Source organism: Saimiri boliviensis, chromosome 12 (genome assembly GCF_048565385.1).
Source record: "Saimiri boliviensis isolate mSaiBol1 chromosome 12, mSaiBol1.pri, whole genome shotgun sequence".
Classification (NCBI taxonomy): domain Eukaryota; kingdom Metazoa; phylum Chordata; class Mammalia; order Primates; family Cebidae; genus Saimiri; species Saimiri boliviensis.
The window spans coordinates 95,747,699-95,766,292 of NC_133460.1; the positions used below are offsets into that span (position 1 = coordinate 95,747,699).

At 41.9% G+C, this 18,594-nt stretch overlaps 1 long non-coding RNA gene across 2 annotated transcripts in view; it reads left to right on the forward strand.

Moving 5' to 3' along the window:
• The window catches only part of LOC141580731 (uncharacterized), a 307,631-nt gene that overhangs the window by 73,118 nt on the left and 215,919 nt on the right, over positions 1 to 18,594 (forward strand). Inside the window, exon 1 of one of the 2 annotated variants that reach the window (XR_012513024.1) lies at positions 17,685 to 17,999. The exons of the other annotated variant lie outside the window; for it this stretch is intronic. This is a non-coding gene — a long non-coding RNA (uncharacterized LOC141580731). Of the gene's footprint in view, positions 1 to 17,684; positions 18,000 to 18,594 lie in introns of those variants that run through there. 2 annotated transcript variants of the gene reach the window in all.

An 18,594-nucleotide genomic window follows, 5' to 3' on the forward strand; every position in this document is an offset into this window, starting at 1 on the left:
TTCCGGTTCATCAGTGCAACTAAATGTGTTGTTAGTTGTTTTTGGCACACATCATTTTTATATGTCTAGGACAGGGTTGGGACTTCCTGCATTAACTCAGTCTTGTATATTGACCAGAAGTTAATATAATTATTATTTGAAGTCAAGTGACCAAAGATTGAATGACATAAGTCAATTGAAAAATTAAGTTAATTTTTAGCAAGGTGCAAAACCACATTCCCATAAAACTTGGCCCTGGGTTGGCTGGGGTCATGGGATCTACAAGACACTACATCCCTTAGCCTCAGGTTTCTCTCTTTAACCTAAGACATCAGATGTGACGATCTCAGAGGTTTAGTGACTTGTTCTAGGCACCAGCTAGAGGAATACAGAGCTGGAATAAAAAGTCCCCATTCTATATGGCGTCCAAAGTTAAGAGGGTTTATTTGAATTGAAAAGCCACATCCTCCAGGAGGTTTCCTAGAACCGTCTTCTTTGCTCAATTTGAGCTGGGATATGGAAGTAATCTGTAGTCTTCATTTGGCTTCTATGCTTTTGCTACCGGTAGTGTCCCTTGCTATTATTTTTCTCAGATTCAAGGAGCTGACTGTTTAGTAAGGAGGTATTACGCAGGAAGATGGGATCTTGTGCTCTTTGAACAGTCTCCTCCTTCCATCTAGCTACAAACATATCCAGCCTCTAGCTTGCGGTTGAGCACTCAACGAACCATTGTTAACTCTATAATAAGAAAAGCTTCAGGGGTCGGGTATACCAGGCAGGAAGGTGAACATTCCTCAAGTACCATATGGAACAAATCAGTGAACAGAAGAGAGAGAAAAGGAGGGCTTACGGGAGGGATACAGAGATGTGGGGAGTAAGAGGGAAAGTAACAAAAAGGTAAAAGGAAAGTCGATGAAGAAATGCATAGTGTGGAGAGACGGAGGGAACTGGAGCTCAGACATTGAGTTTTCTTCTCAACTGCTTTCATTTCTGTTGTGCAGGAAATTGTCGTATTCATCAGATTATATCAACCTTGGGAAACCTGAGCTGTAAGGGACTGTATTTATTTCATGTGATTAATTATACAAAGTGCCTTTGTCATGGAACCAGACGTACACTCAGGCAAGATCATCTCTTAATTTCCCTTAACAGAATAAATAACATGGTTTTTCTGTGCTGTGTTCTATGTAACAGAAATAAAATAAACAAAATTTTTGTAAATAGAATAGAGAGCTGGGGAGATTTCTCTTCTTTGTTGACATCTGGCCCCAGCAAGCTATCAGGATAATAAAGGCTTTCAGCTAGGGAGGCCCATATTGGGCCATGAAATGTATCTATTCTATGCTATGCCTTCGTGATTGATACCGTGAAGCTTAAGAATAAAGAGACGATTAATCGGAAAAACAGAAACCACTCTAGTTATTTTAGCGGAAAAAAATTAATAGAGGAAATCTGGTGCTTACAAAATCTTCTGAACGTTTGGGAGATAATGGTCAGGAAGCAACATGGACAACCTTCAGAAAAGTGGAGAATGCTAAGCTCTCAGGATACTGCTAGTGGTGAGCCCAGCTGCCTGCAGCACGGAAGCAGGTGATTAATGGAAGGTTGCCCAGGATTTACTGCAAAACTCATGTCTGGCAACCACCCTGAATCTACTTTCCACTGTTGGAAGAAGATAATGAATGGCATCTTCTTCTCTTTTCCCTTCCAAATCTTATGTGAGTTCCATTCATTAGTAGATTCTTAATCAGAATCTTGCTGACAATAGAGTTTGAAAAATGTAGTTTCTAGGCACCTAGCCCCTGGGATACAGGGCAGGGCTTTAAAGAGAAGCCATAGTACTGAGTACCAATAGACAGTGCACAACAAAGTAATCTCCCACTGACATTCAGAATTTAACGATGTTGTTTTTTTCACCTTACATCTTCTTAATAAGCTGATAGTCTCTCATGAAACAATATTATCCAATGGCTTCTTATGGAGCCGGTAGAATTTCTTTTTCTGGTATACTCCAGAAATGGAAAACTTCAAGGGAAATTATTTTGGATCAACTCTTCTGATCTCAGGAGCAAAAGAAACAGTTACAAATAAAAGGTCAAGTATAATAACAACAACTAACATTTATTAAACATGACATACATTATTATTGACATACATTATCTTATTCTAGATACATTAAAGTATCCATTCTGTTGCTATTATTTTCATTTCATAGATAAAATTGAGGCTTTAGGAGTTTAGGTCAGTTGCCCAAAAGGCACAGCTAGAAGTTAGAGCCCAGATTTCAACTTGACTGTTGAACTCCCCCAGAGACTGAGAGCTTCACTACCACAACGCTATTTACCAGTCAAATCATGCTCTTTCATAAGGAATGGATTAGACAATGCGTGGAATTATGATGAATCTATTCACTTGTCTTCATTCCCCACAACTACTCCCTAGTTTGGATCTAGTAACCTCTTTCCTGGAAACCACAGTAGCCGCCAGCTGGTCTGCCCTTCTCCAGCTTGCACCCACCCTGAAATCCGTTCCTCATCTGCTACTTCAGTGATCTTTCTAAAATGCAGCCTGATTTCACTCCTTCTGTGGCTTTGCACTTTCTTGAGGATGGTGGTTGGTAAGTCCCATTTTCAGCCTCTCTGCCTCTCCATCATTTCCTCTCATCCTCTTGCTTGCATTGTCTCCTCATCTCTTTCAAAGAAACCATGTGCTCTCGCTTTGAGACCTTGGCACATGCTGTTTCCTCTGCTCAGCAAATCCTTCTTCACAGCCTCTTTCTTCTGGCTGATGCCTGTGCTTTCAGCTCTGAGACTCTGGGCAACTTACCTTATGGCTGGATGGCATTATTCCCTGCTGCATTTGCCCAACATTCCTTTGATTCTGCTTAGGTAAGCTCCCCTAATTTCATCGACATTTTTTTTCCCCCAAATTCTTTTTTGTTTGTTGGGAAACTCCTGAGAATGTGCATCAGGTCTACTTCATATTCCCAGCACCTGGCTCAGTGACAGCAAGAGGAGATGTTCAGTAAGTGTTTGTTGAATGAAGGGATTCATGTTGGCAGTTCTGATAAGCGTCTGCTCAAAATGGAGTCTATATTTTGGGTGGCTGTGGTCCTACTGTCTCCTCCGGCTGCCCTTTTCTTTCTGCCTCCTATTCTCTTTTTTCCCTTTCCCTTCCCACCACCTTCTCAAACATGGCAGAGTTGGAGAGCCCTGTGTGACTGGGGAGAGTCCTTACTTCCCACTGCAAGCCCTCCTAGTTTCAACTTTCTACTCCCTATATTTGGATGCCGCAGAATAAAAGGGAACAGATCTAGTCTCATGACACGAGTCCCTGAGCCACCAGGGAAAGCTGTGTCCCCAGGTTGATTATGTTCTCCTCTTTTCTTGTTCTGAGAGCCAATGCCCATGGTAAACATACCTGCCACTGAATGCTGCTGAACAATCAAGCCCTTAGCACACCAAGGAGGTGCAGTTTATTTTTTATTTTCACCAGCCACTTCTGAGTCCATCTCATACTTGTCTTCAGAGGCAGATGGCATTTACGGAAACAAGACTGAAATCAATCAACAGAGAGAGTCCTGAGAACCCCATGGTGTTCTCATGTGTCCCTCCCTTGAGTCAACATTTCAGTGTTTCTCACCCTGGCAGCTGGGGCTGTCTGTGGATGCTGCCATTCATTTAGGAGCTGGGTTGTTGCAGCAGCCAGGCTAATGACTTGCTCCTGCTCACCCACATCCAGCTTGCATGCCAAGCAGGGAAGCTGGCCAATTTATTTAAACATAAGGAGATTTAATAGCAAATGTCTAACTTGAGCTCTGCTTTCACCCCAATGAATCACTGAGTAGGGCTAGTGGGGGGCCTACATTGGGATATGGCTACTTCTGTTCTCCATATTTAACAACTCTTTTGGTTCAAGTATAGTTTCTGAGCACTATAAACTCCCCATAAACATGCTTATTAGAAAAACATCTAGGAAATATCGTTAATTCACTTTCAGGATCAGCAAGCTACCGAGTAGTACCAAATGGTGTTGATTAGCAGAGAACAGGAACAAACATGATTTAAAACAACTGAGGAAGAGAGGCAGGAGTGAATGTTTCAGGCTATGCCAGGAGAAGCAGGCATGAAGGCATGAGTGTCCCACAGCCCATCTGGCTGATGCCTTGGTTTAGGTTCCTCTAAAAGTGTAGCCCCTCAGAGAGGAGTTGGTACAGTCAGTTTATTTGGGAGGCAATCTCAGGAAACACCCTGAAGGAGGTGAGAAAGTGATATGGTTTGGTATGTCCCCACCCAAATCTCACCGTGAATTGTAATAATCCCCATGTATCAAGGCCAGGGCCAGGTGGAGATAATTGAATCATGGGACCAGTTTCCCCCATACTGTTCTGATGGTTGTGAATAAGTCTTAGGATAGCTGATGGTTTTATAAATGGGAGTTCTCCTGCACAAGTTCTCTCTTGCCTGCCACCATGTAAGATGTGACTTGCCCCTCCTTGCCTTCCATCATGATTGTGAGGCCTCCCCAGTTATGTGGAACTATGAGTCAATTAAACCTCTTTCCTTTATAACTACTCAATCTCTGATATGTCTTTATTAGCAGCATGATAACAGACTAATACAGGAAGTAAGCCAAGAAAGGAAGAAGAGCCAATAGAGCATGAGCTCATGAGTGGGACTACTGTGGACTCAGGCCTGTTGCTCACTCTCTGGGAAACTGCATGGGACACACCTCAGAATTGTCTTTATACCTCACAATGACAGGAGAAAGAACTTGGGTCATTCATCAAGAACTTCTCTTCTTCACTGGTTGAGGGTTGTACCAAGGTTGTGATCTCCCTGATACATGTAGCTTCCCTACACAGTTAAGAGTGCCTCCCATGGAGACCTGGGAATCCAGCAGCCACAGGACCCATCTTCAGCTGGCCCTGAGGCAGGGCCATGGCATGGCTATCTGCCTCACCTCTTGCAGCAGAAAGGATACTAGCTACTGGTTAGCTTCAAACCCTAACCTCCTCATTTAAAAAATAGGATCTAGTAGCTCTCCAAGGGAATGTACTCATTAGATGAATATTTAAACTGTGGAAAATGCCTTTAAGTGGCTGTTTCAACTCTGCCTTGGCCAATTTCTCCCAGGAGAAGTGTGCAGAATGTGGTGTGGGGCTTGCTGGTTTCAGTACTCCACAGCATGGAACTCAAATCCCAGCTCCTCTGTGAAACCTCCATGACCATCCCATGTAGGCCTTATGTTTTCAGTGACTACTCCCTACCCCCTGGGACTTACCATCTACAACCTTGCTGGGCATTTATCAGTTTTTTTCTCTTAGTGCATGTCTGATCCCCCCAGCTAGGAGGTAAGGCTCTTGTGGGCCAGGATCATGACTTATGCAACTCTACCCTGGACACCGAGACCTGTGAGTTATTCGCAGTGTGATTCCAACAGAGTTAAGTGCACTGCATGCCACCACATACTCACAGGGTAGCTACTTCAGTTACCCAGTGGATTATTGTGAAATGTGTTTTCCTTCCTGGGATTAGAAGAAAGAAGACTTGATTCTGCAGAGAATTAAAAGATGACTTTTACTGAAATAGATTTAAGAGCAATTGTGCCAGGCACTGTTTAGAGACTGTAACATGTATTAACTTTTAAAATTTTTACCAGTCTCCTACTTTGTGGATAAGAAAACTGAGACACAAGACAAGAAACTTGCCCAGGGTTTCTCACGGGAGAGCCCTGACCTGGGTTCTCTAGATTCCTTCTTTCTACTGTGCTATAGGGTTTCCAAAGTGAGGACAGTCCAGGGGGCAGTGGTGAGGTGTGTGTTTGTCGGAAGGGGTGACACCAGTTTCTTTGCTGATCTTGCATGAACTCAGTGCATGCTCAGGTAGGGATGGGTGCTGGGTTTCATGACAGGCTGGAGAAAGAGCTTGAAAGGTACCAGGAGATGGGGCAGCTTCCCTCTCTGCAGCTTACTCCTACACCCTGTGGGTGTCTGCTTCCTTCTTCTGTCTGTCTCAGCAGCTTGATTCTCTCTGTGCATGGGTCAAAATATCATTGAAGTTTAATACCAACTGAGATTGGCCATAGGAACTGTGTTCCAATCCCAGGGGAGAGTCTGATGGGTCCATCCCCATCCAATCTACCATGATGGGGATGGGGGGGCGTGTCTTAGTATCAACCCACTGTCCTCTCAATATTCCTACTGTATCAGTGCCTCGATTAGAGATGTCCATTCAGCTGTCACTGTCCTGAAAGAAGATCTGGAAGAGTCAACAACCATCTGGGCTCCAGGCTGTGTTCTCTCCCCTGCTGCCTTATGCATCCAAGTTCTGGGGTCCTTAACTTTTGGTGAAGTCCTGCTTAATGGGAGTTGGAAACTTCAGTCCTGAGGGAGGAGACAGCATATTAAGGAAGGGGGACCCTGATGTCATGTTAGATACATCTGGACCGTTGTACTGAGGTGTCTTGGAAGTTATAGAAAGCAGATGGAAGAATTTTTTTTTTCTTTCTTTCTTTTTTTTTTTTTTTTTTTTTTTTAGGCAGAGTCTTGCTCTGTCACCAGGCTAGAGTGCAGTGGTGTGATCTGCACTCACTGCAACTCTGCCTGCCAGGTTCAAGCGCTTCTCCTGCCTCAGCCCACTGAGTAGCTGGGACTACAGGTGCATGCCGCCACACCCAGCTAATTCTTTTCTGTATTTTTAGCAGAGGTGGGGTTTCACTATGTAGGCCAGGATGATCTCGATCTCCTGACCTCATGATCTACCCACCTTGGCCCCAAAGTGCTGGGATTACAAGAATGGTTCTTTCTTGGCTCAGTAATTCTCAGTCCTGCTTGGGGTGATTTCTTTGAAAAATCTGATTTTTTTTTTTTATGTAGATGGGGCTCAGGCATCAGAAAAAAATTAAAATCACTCTGATAATTCTAATGTGGTGGCCAGAGCTAAGAACCCCTATTTTGGCTGTAGTTTTGAAAGAAAATTCAAAGTCCCAAGTGGAGGAGCTTCAAGAATCAGCTTCTGGGGAGTGGCTTGTTTTCTGTCAGGTCTGCTTATCTCCTGCCATGCCCACCAAGGCCACAGTCAGCACTTTGTACTACCACTCTGTATTGGTGACACCAAGGTGTGAACCCCTTCAAAGATGTTCGATAGAGGAAATGCAAGGCAATTTAGTGGGCTGGGGCAGTTTTGCATCTATTCCAGGTTTGCCCAGAGACCCTCTCCTAGAGTGAGTATCCATGTGGGTACTTGCCATAGAAAGACTGTGTTAATCCATTTTTGTGTTGCTATAAAGAGATATGTGAGGCTTGGTGATTTATAAAGAAAGAGGTTTAATTGCCTCACAGCTCTGCAGCTTGTACAGGAAGCATGGTGCTGACATCTGTTGCCTTCTGGTGAGGCCTCAGGAAGCTCACAATCATGGTGGAAGGCAAAAGGGGAGTCTGTGGATGACATGGTAAGAGCAGGTGGGGAGGTGCCACACTCTTAACTGGATCTTGCATAAACTCAGTGCATAAATCACCTTGAAAGTGTGTCTTTCATCCCTAATTAATAGCTTGCTTTGTGCCCTCCAGAGAGTTGCGGATGCCTGACTAGCATTCTGCCTGGGAGGTAAGAGGAGAGCAATGCAATGGGAGGCTGTGAGGGAAGTGACTTGGGGACATCTCTGCCTCTGTACCCAACTCTTCATTTTTGGAAGTGAAAGGCAGCTGTGAGAATTTTCACACATGGTGATCAGTGTCCCAAGAAGTGATTTAGAAAAACTGACTCAGGGATTAAGTGGGGACCTTTCAGAAGAATTTCAGGCTCAGGATTGGAGTGCACAGAATCCAGTGATGAGTCTCTTGTAGAATTAGGATGGCACTTCCAGCCACTTTGAAGCTTAGGTTAGATTTCAGGTGAAGACTGAGATAGTTTCACCTGAAACATTCATTCATTCATTCATGAACCTTATACTTAAGTCTCTCTTTTTTTGGTTCAAGTATACTCTGGTAGGTTGCTTCTACTATGGAAGAGGTGGAAAGTCCTACCAAATTGTTGCTTCAATAATTGGCGGTGATCTTGTTTTACAAATCTCTCCCTGATATTTGGCATCCTTCCTCCATTGAATAAATTAGCTCTCAGTGTTCATGGTTGTGGTAGTTGCATCTGTTTCATAAAAAACAAAACAAAACAAAACACTGGAAACCTAACTCTAAGTAGATTGAGAAAAACGGGGAAGCTTTTGTCTTTTGTAAGTGGTAAGTCTGCAGGCTTTAGGCATGGGTAGATCCAGGGCTCAAATGATGTTTTGAAGTTCCACTTTCTCTCCACCTCTGGGCTCTGTTCCCCTTGTTCCTTCATTCTAAGGAGACATTCTTCATTTGGAAGAGAAGGCAGCCTCAGGTGGTCATATGCTGGCATCTCTAAATGTGCAATCCAAAAAAAAGGAGGATCTGACTTCTTCCAGGACCTGTATTTACATTCTCAGACAAGATTCTAATCAGCTCTGCTAGGTTCATATGCCCAACTTGGAGTCAACTGCTAAAGTTAAGAGGTGCACACTCAGCTAATCATGGTATGATGCCCACCTCACCTAGAGGTGAATCTTATTCCAAATATGTGAAATAGGTTTCCCATGGGAGGGAGGGGTTATATTATCAGGTGAAAAGGGGAAAAGGGATGCTGGACAGATAGAAGTAATGACTTTCCACCACAGCAGCCAAGCTTGTTTTTCTCTTGGCCTAAAGGATAGTGTTGTGGGCTCTGTTTACACTTCCTCCTACCATTGTGAGGTTATTTAATTGCTTCTGCTGCATAATTGGCTAAATTGGCTAATGTGCCTCATTCTGTGGCTCCATAACTAGCCTGTGTGCCCTCTTTTTTCTTTCCCCATTCCTCTCCTGTCCCCAACCCCCACCCCTGTATGAGTCACCACTAACATCTTTCCAGGACTATACTGCTTTGGGAGGGATAATTCCTTACTTGTGTCGGAAGAGGATGAGAACAATTAGTTAAGGAGCTCAGGCCAGCAACCATCCGGGCCTCCTTGGAGGATTCTGTGTTCTGTGGGAGAAGAATAATCTGTTTAGAGATAATTTAGGAGAGCCAATGGGATGAGGATGACTCTTGGGTTTGCTGAAAGAACACTTCCTATTACCATGAGAATGGAGCATTCTGAGTATCATAGAATGAGAAACTTGTTTTGGGGAGTTCCTATGTTTTGGGGCTCATTGGGCAATGACTCCAGAACCGCAATGGGAGAGGGGAGAATAGAAAGCGTCATTCTTGCTTATAAGGGATGCTCAAGCTACTTGGGAATTCTTGGAATATGGGCGCAGAGCATTGGGGTCCAGTGAAAGGCTGCACGTAGTTACATCTAAACATATTTTGAGTTACAAATGCAGAGACAAAGATTAGAGAGGGCTAGAGCAGTCAAGGAAGGCTTCCAGGAGGTGATCTTGAAGCATCAGTGGGAATTGACAAGGTAGGGGGAAGAGGCATGCTAGATAAAGAAAGTGCTACAAATCACACCAGAGAGGAAAAAATGAATGTGTATTAAGGGGTCAGTTGAACAATATCCTGGAAGGAGGGGTAGGGCCATAGATCAGGGAAGGCTGGGTGATAAAGAACCTAAAATGTACTGGCCACAGTCCAAAGTGCAGCATTATCTTCTCAACTTAGCTGTGTTGGAGGCTTTGTCTTTGTTCTACAGCCTTCCAATTTTGGCTCTGTTTGATTCCGTTTGTATCAGATATTGGGTAAATTCCAAGTGATGATTACTGCATACTATGGGAAGTGTAGTTCACCCATGAGGCTAAAGAGCAGACAGTAGAATACCACCTAGAACTCTGGGATGTCCAGGGTTGTTTTATTTCTTAGGAAGTAAAGAGGCTTTGGGACTTAATTTTTTTTTAGTAGACTTCTGTTTGCTGAAAATTAGGTAAGGCCCAGGACATAGCACCAGAGGCTGACAATCTACAAAGTACCAAGTTCTTGGGAATTTGGTTTAACAAGCATTTGCAAAGCCCCTTCCATGTGATTGGGCTAGGCAGTGCAGGTGATACAAAGGTATTACCCCCACCTGCAAGGAGCTTATCATCTAGGAATGTCTTTAAGAGAAGAAATGGGGTACAATAGCAAACATGAGCTTGGTGGTCAGAGAGATTCAAGTTTGCATCCTGACCCTACTAATAAGTGTTATAGCTCTATGATCTCGGAAAAACAGGACTTCCTTAATTTAAGTTTCTTCATCTGTAAATTGGGACTAATACCTGTACTGCATAGTTTTTGTGAGGATTAGAGATAATATGTGAAACTAAGCCTCTTGGCACACAATAGGTACTAAATAAGTGTGAATTACCAACATGACTTAGGTGGAAATCAGTACACCATCCTCTGCTGAGCTGAATTTTGGACCATTGGTCTTTCTTAGAACATAATAAAGAGGAACCTGAGTCTACTTCTTGGTCAATCTTCATGGTCCAGAGCATTTTTAATTGAAAATACAAATACATCTGTGTTTCCTGGCCAGCTAATATTGAAATAAGATCTTCTAAAAGGCTGAAATTTGGGAAATCTCAAATTATAAATTTTGATCAAGGCTAATGAAGTAAATGGCTTTAAAAATGGTTTAATGGCTTAAAAATGAAGTGAAAATGGCTTTTAGGATCTCCTCACTAATGTTGACTGTACTCCGTTCTGAGTTCCTGGCATAGTTGCCCTATTGTATATTTAATAAATATTTATTGAGTGCTTATGTGTTCAGCACTGTTCTAAGAATTTAATGTTTTCATTTTTTGCAACAGTCATAGAAAGGTTAAGTAACACACCAGTGGACAACCCAGCTGACACTGAGAGAGCCATATTCAAATCCTGGCAGTATGGTCCTTGAATGTAGTTCTCAACCATGACAATGGATGGCCCACTCCCACAGAGGTCTGCTTCCAGGTATTGGCTGATGTTATATAAACTGCAAACCCTCATAAGCATTTCCACATTTTCATAGGGAACTCTTGAGGATAAGCAAGGCACCAGAAAACAGTCTCAGTAGTGAAATAATAGGAAATGGTGGTGTTTATTAGGGCCAAGTTTTTCTCCAGAACACCTTCTGGGGACTGCAAGTGGTAGCTGTTACCCTGGTGGTCGAAGAACTTCCAGGATCCTTCTTAGGTGAAATAGTAATCAATTTCAGGATTCCTAGGGAAGAGTCAGGGGCTACCTTTTAAAGTAGAAAGAGTTTGGAGTTAAAAGAGACAACAGACATCATCTAGCTCAAGCTTCTCTCTAGTACAAAATTCATCAAAATTGGCAGGGAAGGCCATGGCATCTTTCCTTCACTTGAACACTGCCTCTTGCAGGTGGCTCACTACAGCTGCCATGCTGTTGCTGGACAGCTCCAGTTGTTAGAAAATTTCTTTTTTTCTTGACTCAAAATCTGCCTCTTCCTAACACCCACCAATATGTTCCAGTTTTCCTGATAGAACAAATCTATTTCTTCTGTTGGATGACAAAGTGGTGGGACGAGTGTGTTATTGTTGGCATCTGATGCAGGGTTGGCAGAAACTCTCTAACTTCCAGCCACTCTTTCATCTGCACCACTTACAGATCTGCACCCTTCTGACCTCTGTACTTCTCTCTCTAGGGAAGACAGGCTGGTGCTCTGGATCCTAGCTCCCCCTACCCCTGATTTCTGCAGGAATCTCCATATACCAGTTATTTGTTTTCTCATCTTTAACCTCTCTCAATTGGCTCAAGGCACCCAGCATTTAAATATATTTAAGCATTTCCATCTTCACAACAAAAATAAAACTCTCTACAGTATCTTCAGCCCACTCCTCTTGCCTTTCCTTCCCCATTCACGGCCTAACTTCTGAAACAGTTGAATCCATTCAGTTTTCAAATTTCTCACCTTCTCTGGTTTCTCCTCAATCTGCTCCAAACTGGCTTTCCTGTCATCCACTCCCTGCAGTGAAAGGTTGCTTCAGATGTCTTTGTTCTTAAGACTTAGAGACACTTTTCAAATCTAATCTTATGTGATCTCTGTGCTCTGTGACATCATGAACCACTCTGTAGAAAAGTATCCTCTTTATTTGACTTTTCCTGACACATAATTTTCTGTTTGCACCTACTGTCTTCCAGTTACTCATTAATCACTTTGAAGACCCATATTCTAGATATATGGGGTCTATTGAGATTATTTCTTAGATTTTGGGTCTTATTTCTTAGATTATTTCTTAAATATTGGATCTATTGAGATTATTTCTTAGATTTCTTCTCATTTGGGGCAGTCACACTCAGCCACATGCGTTTGATCACCACCTATGTCTGGCAACTCCAAAGTTACTATATTGAGTTACGATGTGTCTCTTGAGTTCCAGATCTATATTCAATGGTCCACATAGCATCTCCAGATGGATGTTTCACAAATTTCCCAAACTCTGTAATACAGAATTGAATTTAACATCTTTTTCCTTCAAATTTGCTTATTTTCTGGTGTTTCTAACTCAGTTTTTGGCAGCAACATTTTACCTATTGTCCATCCAGAAACATTGGGATAATCTTTGACATTTGCTTCTTTTTTTTCTCTAGGTAAACTATGTCTTCCTTAGCTGTATCTTGCTTATTCTAGTGCCTAAATATTTCTTGAAACCACTGTCTTCTTACTAGTTCCCGTGTCACTATTTTTATGTAGTCCATTGTATTTTGCTGGGGATAGTGCATCAGTCTCTAACTAGTTTCTTATTTCTTCTCTCCATTCTTTGCATTGAGGTCAGCATGATCTTTCTAGAGATCAGACACGTTGCCATTACTCCTCTGCTTAAAACCCCTCAGTGGCCTCAGATTCTTCTAAGGATAAAGTTCACATGTTCATACTGCAGGCAGTGATCTGTGATAGTGGTGGGCTAGGTTGTGGGCAGGGGTTTTAAATCAAGCAATGGAGTTCAGCCCACTGAGGTTGGGGAGTGTTGCAGAACACGTGAGTATTAAGAGTAAGTGTGGTTATAAAGGCATAAATTGGAACTACATAACTCAAAGAGCAATGTTGAAAAGTTAGACATGGCAGGAACCATGGACAGATTAATAAGCCTGGGCTGTCACCGTTGAGGCAGCACCAGGGACAGCTCCAGTGTCTTGGTCCAATCTTAGCAATTGCCACCCTTTTATATGGAAACAGTTTCAGAATTTATTAACCTCGTTGGGATCTTTGATGCTAGGAGGACAGACTGTAAGATGTAACTGACTGATCCATTAGAGCAAGAGGTTACATCCTTCTTTTTAGAACTTTCCAAGGTTTGAGGGAAGGCAATGCCATTGTTCTGGGTTGGTGAGCTGGGGCTTGGGAAAAGGAGTATGGAGAATGATTCCTTCTTGTCCTTAGAGTTCATATCACCAGATTTTTTGTTTCTTTCAGGACTCTAACACTTTCTAGTTTTGAAGGTTAAACATTTGCATAGAGCCCTCGTGTGGCTCCCTTTCTGTTCCCCTTCAATCGCAGTTTTCCCCTGCTCCTGACTCCAAAAAGTATGTTAGCCCCATCCTGCACTCCACTGGGTTTTCTTCCTGGTCCCATTGTGAATTGCTGAGGAAGTACTACAAGCAGATTCTTGAAGCTCCGTCCTCCAGAACTTTCTGAGGGACTTGCTCTGTCTGGGGATCTTCAGGAAAAGAAATTGAGGAAAATCACTGAGGCGTGTTCTCCAATGTTACTTTCTTCAGGAAACTGCATGGAGCTCTGTTCTAGGGACAGGCCTTTCATGCCTTTTTTTTCTAATCTGTTCTTCCACTAGATATTAGGATCATTTCTCTGAAAGTTTTCAGGGTAGATAAGAATGGAACTGGGGAATAAACTCCAGTTCTAGTCAGCATGAACAATAAATGAGCTTATTGGGAAAACTGCTGACTACACAGAACTCAGGGACAAATACCAGATATTTTAAAGATATTTTAAGGAAAATGAATTCAAATTATAGCATTTTTGTCTCCAGGCTCAGTCAGAAAATGTGTCTCTGCCTCCTGGGGAAAGAAACATTTTTTCTTGCTGGCATGGTAATGGGGAAGATATTATTATCCTTTTAGGTGGGCACAAGAAACTGAGAACTGTTTTTGGGGATGGGGTGGAAATGACAGACTCATTTTCTCAAAGACCAGACTAGTTCCCTCAAGTCGGCAGGCTGTGGTGGTTCGATTTCTTCAAGACTCTTTATGTTCAAGGGAAGTAAAAGACATTCATTAGTTCCACTTGGATATTTAATAATAGCAAATGCACAGGATGGAAAGTGGGCTAGATTGACTTTATCATGAAGCTGTCCTCTGAGATGAAAGCCTTGGGAATGCTGTGGTGAGAGTTGCTGGCTCTTCTCCAGCAGGCAGATGAAGCCAGCCTTAGGGAGGAGAAGAAATTCTTAGAAAACTAGCCAAAGTCTTTGCAAGGCATACACTTGGGATCCAAGCTTAGATCCTGAGCTACACTGTCTTATTAACAGTGGGAACTGGAGAAAGGTGTTTCAAACCCGTTGTGCATTAGGTAGTGGGGAGATGGGGGAGTGGGAAGGTGCACATCTGTTAGTTGTGAACAAAACTGGCACCTGACGTCACAGCTTCCTGCAGGGCTCTCTTAATCTAAAAGTTAACTCAAGAAGTTAACAATTCGTAAGTGAAGGAGTCCGAAGAGGAACCCTAGGAAGAGCTGGAGAGAGGCCCAGACTTACAAAAAAACTTTCGTGTTCCATGACAATACTAGTGGAAATTTTTGTAACTTGAAGAACATTTACCACCAATGTTCTTTGGAAAAATTTCAGCATGATGGTTTGCATTTTGCTGTAAACTTGCTGGTTGCTTGCGACCAGCTGCCTGGTTTTCAAAATTCGGAGACACCAAGCAATTACTCTGAAAATTTGCAGGAGGAAGCCAGTCATGATTCTCAATATGGCTGATGGTCCCAGCCATCTCAAGTTTTTCCACATTTGTAAATGGAAACTTCTGACATGGTGACAGGTAATCTGGAGGTGAAAGCCATGGCTTTGGAATGGGACATGGTTTGAGGTTGGGTGCTGGTTTTGCCATTTCCTAATAGGGTGAAATGGGGCAGGAAAGCTCTCTGAGTCTCAGTTATTTGCATAGAAAGTGCAAATATGGCCCATATAAAAGCACTCCTATAGGAATTCAATGATGATGAGTATCAAACAGCCAAGGTGGTTTTTGGGACCTAATGGGTATATAATAATAACCAGTTGCATGAAAAAGAGACTAGAATTTTGGTTTAGTCTCTCCTAAATGCAGCAGTTCCAGGAGAAAGTCTCAGCCTATCCCTTGTTGTGTGTGTTGATCCGGAGTGTAGGCTCTGAATTCAAACGTATTTGAGTTCCAGTATCAGCTTCAGCACTTAGTAGCTGAGTGATCTTGGATAGATCTCTTAACCTCTCTAAGTCTCAGTTTTTCAGCTATAGAAGGAGATAAAATACCATGGACATCACTCAGTTGCTGTGAGAATTAAATAAAATAGTCTGTGAAGAGGGTTTTGCAGAGTACTTTGTCCAAAGAAAGTACCCTCAAATTTAACTTTTTAACATGGTTATTGTGTAATTATCACTTAAATGACTATGTCCTGGGTTAGTTTATCCTAACAAAATAAAGGAAACTAAGATTTAGCTATTGCAGTTAACTGAATGTCCTTGATACTGGGATCTCTTTTTCCCCCCTTACATTGATGTATGTATTACTTTCATCTACTCAAATCTTAGCAAGAACTGAATATTTTCTAGACTTTAAATTTATTTATTTTTATAATTTTAAGTTTTATTTTAGATTCAGTGGGTACATGTGCAATTTTGTTATGTGGGTATATTGCATGATGCTGGAGTTTGGGGTGTAATTGATTCCATCACCCAAGGAGTGAGCATAGTACCCAGTAATTAGTTTTCAAGTCTTGTCCTCCTCTCTACCTACCTCTTCTAGCAGTTCCCAGTGTCTGTGGCTACCATTTTTATGTTCATGGATACCCAATGATCAGCTCTCATCTGTGAGTGAGTACATGCACTATTAATTTTTAGTTTGCTGGGACAATGGCCTCTAGCTGCATTCATGTTGCTGCAAAGAACACAATTTTGTTCTTTTTATGGCTGCATAGTATTACATGGTGTATATGTGCCACATTTACTTTATCCAATCCACCATTGATGAGCAACCAGGTTGATTCCATGTCTTTGTTATTGTGACTAGGGCTGTGATGAACGTACAAATGCCTGTGTCCTTTTGGTAAAAATGATTTGTCTTCCCTTGAATATGTACCCAGTAATGGAATTGCTGGGTTAAATGGTAGTTTTGTTTTAAGTTATTTTAGCAGTCTCCAAACTGATTTCCATAGTGGCTGAACTAATTTACATTCCCACCCACAGTGTCTAAGTGTTCCCTTTTATCCACATAGACCTCAAGTTTGGCAAATGTATTTTGTTAAGTGCACTTGCTAACTCAGCTAGTTTTATCTGGGTGAACTGGCTAGTTTTATCAGTTAGTATGGCTCCTAATTGAATGGCAGTGCCCTGAGACTACATTTAGCAATGATTCTGTCCCTGAAGGGGTAAGGAAGGGACAAATTAACTCAACTGGCTTAAGTTTTGGGAAGTCCTAGCCTTCAGTTATGGTTCCTGAAGTTTGTGGCCCAGGGAAACATGATCATAATTTGAGTTAACTTGAGAATTAATGCAAAAGCCAGAGGAGTTGGAGCACAGGGTAGCTGGCCTAGGAGAACCCTATGGAAAGAAGCTAAGCCCTTACTTGACATTTTACCATTTAATTCCCTAAGGGTCAGAAAGGTGTCGGGTTTCTGTCTCTGATATCCTGAGAAGGTTTCCCCAGTGCTAAGGCTGTCCCTCCAGGAATGGGCAGAAACACAGATTTAGTGATTCACCTTGGCCTGTTATCAACTCTCAAGGAACGCAACACATGTTTGGGCATCTACTATTGTTGATAGTGCTCCCCAGCTATGGGTACCCCAAATAAGGGTATCTTCCAGTCTCTACCTCTGGGAGGCCATTTGATCCTGGAGTTATTTTCTAGAGGTTTTGAATTCCAGAGTGGAGCTTGCTTAATCCCTATGACCTCTCAATGCTTCTGCCCTCTGGTAAAACATCTGGAGCCAATCAAGTTTGCTAAATGATGGGAGGTAAGAATGTGTTTGGATGGCCCCCTTTCTCTTCTACATTATCCTCTCAGACAAAGCACACTTGAAGCAATGATTCTTAAGCTGCAATCCATAAAATATTACAGGCATACCTCAGAGGTACTGTGGGTTCCATTCCAGAACACTGCAATACAGCGAATATTGCAAAAAAGAAAGTCACACATTTTTTGCTTTCCCAGTACATATAAAAGTTATTTTTACATGATACTGTAGTCTATTAAGTGTGTAATAGCATTATTTGTAAATTAACATATAGACATTAGTTTAAAAATACTGCTAAAACATGCTAGCAATCATCTGAGCATTAGAGTCAATAATCCTTTTGCTGGTGGAAGGTCTTTCCTCAATGTTGGTAACTGCTGACTGGTGGTGGTGGTTGAAGGCTGAGATGGCTCCCACAATTTCCCGAAAAGAAGATCATGGTGATGTTTGCTGCATGGATTGACTCTTCATTCCACAAAATATTTCTCTGTAGCATATGATGCTATTTGATAGCATTTGACCCACAGTAAAACTTCTTTCAAAATTAAAGCCTGTCCTCTCAAACCCTGCCGCAGCTTTGTTAATTAAATTTATATAATATTCTAAATTCTTTGTGGTAATTTTGAGAATGTTCAAGGCATCTTCACTAGGAGTAAATCCCATCTCAAGAAATCACTTTATTTGCTCATTCATAAGAAGCAACTCCTCATTCTTTCAAGGTTGATCACAGGATTGCAGCAAGTCAGTCACATCCACAGGCCCCACTTCTAATTCCAGTTCTCTTTCTCTTTCCACCACATCTGAGGTTACCTCCTCCACTGAAGTCTTGAATCCCTCAAAGTCACCCATGAGGATTGAAATCAACTTCTTCTAAACTTCTGGTAATGTTGATATTTTGATTCCTCTTGTGAATAATGAATAGTTTTAAAAAGGAATCTACAATAGTGAATCCTTTTCAGATGGTTTGCAATTTACTTTTTCCAAATCCATCATAGGAAACACTGTCTATTGCTGTGATAGCCTTACAAAATGCATTTTTAAAATAATAAAACTTGAAAGTAAAAAATTACTCTTTGATTCACTAATTGGAGAATAGATATTGTGTTAGCAGGCATGAAAACAACATTAATTTCCTTGTATGTCTCCATCAGAGCTCTTGGGTGACCAGGTGCATTGTCAGTGAGCAGTAATATTTTGAAAGGTATCTTTTATTCTGCGAGGAGTAGGTCTCAATAATGGACTTAAAATATCTAGTACACCATGTTGTAAACAGATGCATTTTCATCAGGCTTTGTTGTTCCATTTATGAAGAACAGACAGAGTAGATTTAGCATAATTCTCATGGGCCTTAGGAGTTTTGAAATGGTAAATGAACTTTGGCTTCACCTTTATGTCACCAGCTGCATTAGCCTGTAACAAGAGAGTGAGCTTGTCTTTGGATATTTGAAGCCAGGCCTTGACTTCTCTCGAACTAGG